This window comes from Brachionichthys hirsutus, chromosome 7 (genome assembly GCF_040956055.1).
Source record: "Brachionichthys hirsutus isolate HB-005 chromosome 7, CSIRO-AGI_Bhir_v1, whole genome shotgun sequence".
Lineage (NCBI taxonomy): Eukaryota > Metazoa > Chordata > Actinopteri > Lophiiformes > Brachionichthyidae > Brachionichthys > Brachionichthys hirsutus.
The window spans coordinates 1523746-1531455 of NC_090903.1; positions in this window are offsets into that span (position 1 = coordinate 1523746).

A 7710-nucleotide genomic window follows, 5' to 3' on the forward strand; every position below is an offset into this window, starting at 1 on the left:
GGTAGGAACGGAGATCGACCAGCAGGTGAGGGTAGGAACGGAGATCGACCGGTAAATCGAGAGCTTCGCCTTTCGGCTCAGCTCTCTCTTCACCATGACGGATCGGTGCAGAGTCCGCATCACTGCAGACGCTGCACCGATCCGTCTGTCGATCTCTCGCTCCATTCTTCCCTCACTCGTGAACAAGACCCCGAGGTACTTGAACTCCTCCACTTGGGGCAGGATCTCCTCCCCGACCTGGAGGGTGCACTCCACCCTTTTCCGACTGAGAACCATGGCCTCGGATTTGGAGGTGCTGATTCTCATCCCGGCCGCTTCACATGCGGCTGCGAACCGATCCAGTGAGAGCTGGAGGGCACGGCCTGATGAAGCCAACAGGATCACATCGTCTGCAAACAGCAGCGATCCAATCCTGAGGTCACCAAACCGAACCCCCTCAACACCCTGGCTGCACCTAGAAATTCTGTCCATAAAGGTTATGAACAGAATCGTTGACAAAGGGCAGCCCTGGCGGAGTCCAACCCGCACTGGAAATAGGTCCGACTTATTGCCAGCAATGCGGACCAAGCTCTGGCACCGGTCATATACGGAGCGGACACCCCAAATGAGGGGGTCCGACACCCCATACTCCCGGAGCACCCCCCACAGGACTCCCCGAGGGACACGGTCGAATGCCTTCTCCAAATCCACAAAACACATGTGGACTGGTTGGGCAAACTCCCATGCACCCTCAAGGACCCTGCCGAGGGTGTAGAGCTGGTCCATAGCTCCACGGCCAGGACGAAAACCACATTGCTCCTCCTGAATCCGAGGTTTGACTATCCGGCGGACCCTCCTCTCCAGTACCCCTGAATAGACCTTACCAGGGAGGCTGAGGAGTGTGATCCCTCTGTAGTTGGAACACACCCTCTGGTCCCCCTTCTTATAAAGAGGGACCACCACCCCGGTCTGCCAATCCAGAGGCACTGCCCCCGATGACCATGCAATGTTGCAGAGTCGTGTCAACCATGACAGCCCTACAACATCCAGAGCCTTAAGGGACTCCGGGCGGATCTCATCCACCCCTGGGGCCTTGCCACCGAGGAGCTTTTTGACTACCTCGGCAACCTCGGCCCCAGAGATAGAGGAGCTCACCCCCGAGTCCCCAGGCCCTGCTTCCTCACTGGAAGGCATGTCGGTGGGATTGAGGAGGTCTTCAAAGTAGTCCCTCCACCGATCTACGACGTCTCGAGTCGAGGTCAGCAGCGCACCATCCCCACCATACACAGTGTTGACTGTGCACTGCTTCCCCCTCCTGAGATGCCGGATGGTGGCCCAGAACCTCTTCGAAGCCGTCCGGAAGTCGTTTTCCATGGCCTCACCGAACTCCTCCCATGCCCGGGTTTTTGCCTCAGCAACCGCGGTAGCTGCACTCCGCTTGGTCTGTCGGTACCTGTCAGCCGCCTCCGGAGTCCCACAGGCCAAAAGGACCTGGTTGGACTCCTTCTTCAGCTTGACGGCATCCCTCACCACCGGTGTCCACCAAGAGGTCTTGGGATTGCCGCCACGACAGGCACCGACCACCTTACGGCCACAGCACCGATCGGCCGCTTCAACAATGGAGGCACGAAACATAGTCCACTCGGACTCGATGTCCCCTGCCTCCGCCGGTACATGGTCGAAGTTCTCCCGGAGGTGGGAGTTAAAACTCCTTCTGACAGGAGATTCTGCCAGACGTTCCCAACAGACCCTCACAATACGTTTGGGCCTACCAGGTCTGTCCGGCATCCTCCCCCACCATCGGAGTTGGCTCACCACCAGGTGATGGTCGGTTGACAGCTCCGCCCCTCTCTTCACCCGAATGTCCAAGACATGCGGCCGCAAGTCCGGTGAGACGACTACAAAGTCGATCATCGAACTGCGGCCTAGGGTGTCCTGGTGCCAAGTGCACATATGGACACCCTTATGCTTGAACGTGGTGTTCGTTATGGACAATCTGTGACGAGCACAGAAGTCCAATAACAAAACACCGCTCGGATTCCGATCAGGGGGGCCATTCCTCCCAATCACACCCCTCCAGGTCTCACTTTCATTGCCAACATGGGCGTTGAAGTCCCCCAACAGAACGAGGGAATCCCCAGAAGGAGCACTCTCCAGTACCCCCTCCAGGGACTCCAAAAAGGGTGGATACTCTGAACTGCTGTTTGGACCATAGGCACAAACAACAGTCAGGTTCCGTCCCCCCGCCCGAAGGCGGAGGGAAGCTACCCTCTCATTTATTGGCGTAAACTCCAACATACAGGCACTGAGCCGGGGGGCAATAAGTATTGCCACCCCTGCCCGGCGCCTCTCACCAGTGGCAACTCCAGAGTGGAAGAGAGTCCAACCCCTCTCAAGAAGGGTGGTTCCGGAGCCCTTGCTGTGTGTCGAGGTGAGGCCAACTATGTCCAGTCGGAACTTCTCAACCTCGCACACCAGCTCAGGCTCCTTCCCCGCCAGAGAGGTGACGTTCCACGTCCCTAGAGCTAGTTTCTGGAGCCGAGGGTCGGACCGCCAAGGTCCCCGCCTTTGGCTGCTGCCCAGCTCACATCGCACCCGACCCCTCTGGTCCCTCCTATGGGTGGTGAGCCCACGGGAGGAAGGTCCCACGTAGCTTCTTCGGGCTATGCCCAACCGGGCTCCATGGGTGAAGACCCGGCCAGGCGCTCGCCATCGTGCCCCACCCCCAGGCCTGGCTCCAGGAGGGGGCCCCGGTGACCCGCGTCCGGGCAAGGGAAGCCCAGGACCAATTTTTTTTATTCGTCATGAGGGTTTTTTGAACCACCCTTTGTCTGGTCCCTCCCCTAGGACCTGTTTGCCATGGGTGACCCTACCAGGGGCATATAGCCCCGGACAACTGAGCTCCTAGGATCACTGGGACACGCAAACCCCTCCACCACGATAAGGTGGCAGCTCAGGGAATATATATATATATATATTATAAAACAACCCAAAATGACTCAGGTGGGCTGAAGCCCCCCTAGAATAGGCCTAACGACACCACTGCCCCGGAGCATCTGTCAGGGGTAAAACTGGCCTCTGAAATAACTGCTGCTCCAGCCAAGGGTGCTGCTGAAGATCCTCCAGGGTGGCCTGCCTCCCAGAGTTCCCACTGAAACAGGTATTCCTGAAGTCCTGGCACTCTGAGGTTGAGAGGGAACAGAAAGCGTAGATGTGGTTGAGACCAGCGAGAGCGACGTCATCATGATGACCTGATACATTTACGGTTCGTATGTTGTCTTACCCTCGGTCATGTTGTTATACATGCTGCTGATGGACGAGTCATCTATGCACGTCTCCAAGTCCAACATGGTGTCGTCAAGGACCTCGCCTAACTGCCTGACGGTCCAGAACGTGGCCGTGTCTGCCATCGTTGTGCGGTTATCTGGAAGGTGCGGAGACGGACGATGTGGACAGATGGATGGACAGCAAGAGGAGACGATGGATGATTTAGCAGTCAGCAAACGTCCAATAAACCGTGTCTTACCCACGAAGGCGCTGCAGCCGAAATCAATGAGTCTCACGCGAGGGCCACCGGCCCGGGGCTCGACAAGGATGTTGTCCGTTTTGATGTCGAAGTGGACAACACCCTTTGACTGCATTTCAATGGCAGCGGCCACCAGCTGCCTCATGATGTCCTGAGGTGAGAATGGACAAAGGGAAGATTCGGGTGAGGGAAGAAGGGGGCGTGCTGCGTTTGCACTTTGATTTGAACATAGATGTGACGGTTTAAGGGAGGTTTGAGGAAAGGTTTAGCCTTACCTGAGCCTGATGTTCTGCGAGAGGTTTCTCTGCGTAGGCCATCAAGGTCTGGCAGGGCTCCGGTCGCTCTATGACCAGGATCACCTGGTCATCCAGGCGGAACCAGTCGATCAGCATCACACACGGTGATTTCCCCACTGATGCCGACCCGCCTGCCAGTCGCTGCATGATCAGCACCTCCGACGGAACATTCTTTATGAACTAGGGGGAGAAAATGACTCATAATTAGCATAAACGTGCAGATGTAGTTCTGTGTGGTCCCAACCAGCAGCACAGTGAAACGGATTCACACATGCTAAAGAAATAGCATAAGTTAGCATGCTAAAAACCATGTTGCTGAGGAACTTCAGAACGGCGCAGCGGCCGCTGTGTTGAGGCGAACCCAAGTAGAAATGTTCACCTTGTGACGATGCAGCGCTACTGAACATGTGCTATTGTTAGCTGTAGCTGCTGCTACAGGAGACACTGAACACTCCTCAGGTTTAAGGTACAGAGAAGTTAGGATTTAGTTAGTACTGAAATAATTCAGTCACTGTGTTGTTAACAGCATGAAGACATTTAACATTACTTACGAAGTTTGTTAACATCTTGTCCCGATGGATGTGTTTGATGGCCACCTAAGAGACAGAATGAACAGTTTGTTAAACTGTAAACGGAGGGATTAATATGTGTGTGTGCGTGCGTGCGTGTGCGTGTGCGTGTGCGTGTGTGTGTGTGGGTGTGGGTGTGCGTGTGCATGTTCATACTTACTGGCAAGTTATCAGAGCGACGATGGCCAGCAAAGACCCGTCCAAACTCTCCACCACCGAGGAACTTTAGCTGCAGGTATTTTGACTCAAAGTCTTCTACACACACAAAGAGAGAAATGTTTACGTGTGGAGAACAAATCATCGTCTTCGCATTCACCCACGGCTGAAACCGCGGGTTACTGAATTTACATTTTATTAACGTCTACTGTTTTGCATTCTAGAAGTGTGAAAATGGTAAATTATTTAATTAGTTTCCTTCTCGTTGTAAAAAAAGAGCATTTTTATTCGGAACAAAGAAACGGGGGGTTTGACATGTCGTGTTGAGAAAGTGTTGCTAACGTGGTAAGTGTGTAGCCCGGAGCTCGTCTGTGTTCACATCCAAATAAAAGCTGTTCTTTAAAACGGTCAGCTCACCTCTGCTGGAAATGCTTGAGGAGGACTCTTTCTCCTTCTCCTCAGTCAGCCTGACCTCCTCCACGGAATCTGTGGAGTCCTCCCCAGTAAGGTCGACGATGGCTCTCAGCCTCTTACTGGGTGGCTGGATCGACCAGTTACTGGAGGCCTTTCTCTTGGACCCAGGAGTCTGCACCTCACTCAGGCTGGAGTCCTCCCCAGTAAGGTCGACGATGGCTCTCAGCCTCTTACTGGGTGGCTGGATCAACCAGTTACTGGAGGCCTTTCTCTTGGACCCAGGAGACGGCTCCTCACTCAGGCTGGAGTCCTCCCCAGTAAGGTCGACGATGGCTCTCAGTCTCTTCCTGGGTGGCTGGATCGACCAGTTACTGGAGGCCTTTCTCTTGGACCCAGGAGTCTGCTCCTCACTCAGGCTGGAGTCCTCCCCAGTAAGGTCGACGATGGCTCTCAGCCTCTTACTGGGTGGCTGACTGGCTGGTTCGCCAGATGATGAGTGGTCATTTCTGGCCTTTCTCTTCGTCCCAGGCCCCCTCTGGGGCTCGGTGGTGGTGTCTAGAAATAAAATAAACCATGATCTTGTTAAACTGGATGTTTGAACTTTATTATTATTGTTGATTTTTTTTTCCTGGTATGTTTAAATTGAGGGACAGAAAGTGGGAAACATATTATTAATGCTTTAAATTGTCTTCTTGAGGTGAACGTGTTCCCATCCGAAGGAGCAGAAACAAAACAAACTTCCAATCCTTCATTCACGGGCCCTAAACCCTCTGATCACGTGACAGGATACAGTACAGGTCTGTATTCAGACATAAGTCAACAATACTATGATTTTGATCAGAAATATATTTGTCAATAATATTTACAACATCAGATAAAAAAGAGAAATCACTTGGTCAAACAGTCCAGGACTTACAACTCACCTGAATCACTCTCTGAGCAAATAGAAACGTCTTTGTTTGATCTTGAAACCATTTTTAAATGTTTCTCTCAACTTTCTGTCAACAGTGAATAATTAATGTCTCTCAACAATAATTTCTAAACTGAAGGACGAATCAAAGAGGCCAGTAACAGGACGCTTATATACCTGGATTGTCTGTACTGTTTAAGATCAAAGCAGACTGGGCTTTTTGGAGATTAAAACAAAATATTGCTTTGTAGACTTCAAAGCACTTTTTCGTTACTCTGAAGTGTGCATGCGCCACGGTGCACGCTCGTTGTCGCAGGCTTTCTTTGCTATTACTTTATTTATTTCTCTATATAACTGTTAATATATATATTTGTTTTGATCCACACATATGCAGGTATGAAGGTTTGTAGTCTTTTTGTTCGCTCTGGATCTTCTTTCCCTCCCCGTCAGCAGAGCGCATCGACTCCGCGTCGGGACCGCGTGGAGCTGGACCCGGCCGGCATCGTTCATAGACCGGCAGACGTCCCGGAAGAGCTACGGAGAAAGAGGAACCAGAGGAGGAGAGAAACCAGGAGGAGACAACGGACGGGGTGTGAGCTGGCGTCTCATCCGGGGTGTACCCCCCCCCCCCCCCCCACCTCTCACCTGCAGCCAACTGAAATAGGCTCACCAGGCCCGCAATGAATGAAGATGAATGAGTGAATAAATAAATAGTACAAGGTTAAAGTATGCGGCAGGAAATAATAAATTAGACAAATGGTTGATTTAATAAAAAATACACCACAGAAATTAAACAGTAAAAAAAAGGCCATGGCAGCGAATCACACACACACACAAACACCCACACACACACACACACACACACACACCCACACACACACACACACACACACACAGCTGGTTCGCATCAGTTTATGCAGTGGAAATGGCTTGTTGATGGTTAACATCACATCAAAACATTTTTAAAAGACCTTATGATTAACAATTGAAAGCATACATCTGATAAGATATTAAAATTGTATTTTTAATACTGCAAAGCTTTATTTCTCTTTATTATGATCTTGGATTCTTATGCTTGTGATGTAGAACTGGAGTCATCTTTCTCTTGGTGGAAGATATAGAGGATGTATATATAAAGATATACATATTTCTGATGGTAAAATAATACCTAAATATTTCTTCTTCAATCAACATTTGATTGCTTGTGTTTGTTGCGTATTCAGCTGTTGTTTCATTTCCCCTCTATATATTTATAGAGCGACAGAGAGCAGGAACAGACAAAAACAAAATGTATAAAGCTATAAATGCTAATGCCAACCAATCAGGAAGCTGATTCCACAATAAAGGAGCTTGATAACTGAAAGCTCCGCCCCCCTGTCTGCTCTTGCACATTTTTGGAACCACGAGCAGGCCAGCATTTTGGGACCGCAGGGTCCTAGTGGGGCAATACGGGATAATCATCTCTGTAAGGTAAGGAGGGGCCTGGCCGGTGAGGGCTTTAAAAGTAAGTAGAAGGATTTTATACTCAATCCGTTCCCTAACAGGAAGCAGAGACGCCAGAACAGGGGAAATGTGTTCTCTCAGTCTGGTTCCTGTTAGAACACGAGCTGCTGCGTTCTGGATCAGCTGGAGATGTTTAATAGACCTTTTTGGGCAGCCGGACAGTAAGGAGTTGCAGTAGTCCAGTCTGGAAGTCACAAAAGCATGGACTATTTGTTCTGCATCTTTTCGGGTTAGTAGTATGCCTGACCTTTGAGATATTCAGAAGGTGAAAGAACGCAGTCCTTGAAATATGCTTTATCTGGGACTGAAAGGACAGGTCCTGATCAAAGATTACCCCCAGATTCTTGACAGTGGTGC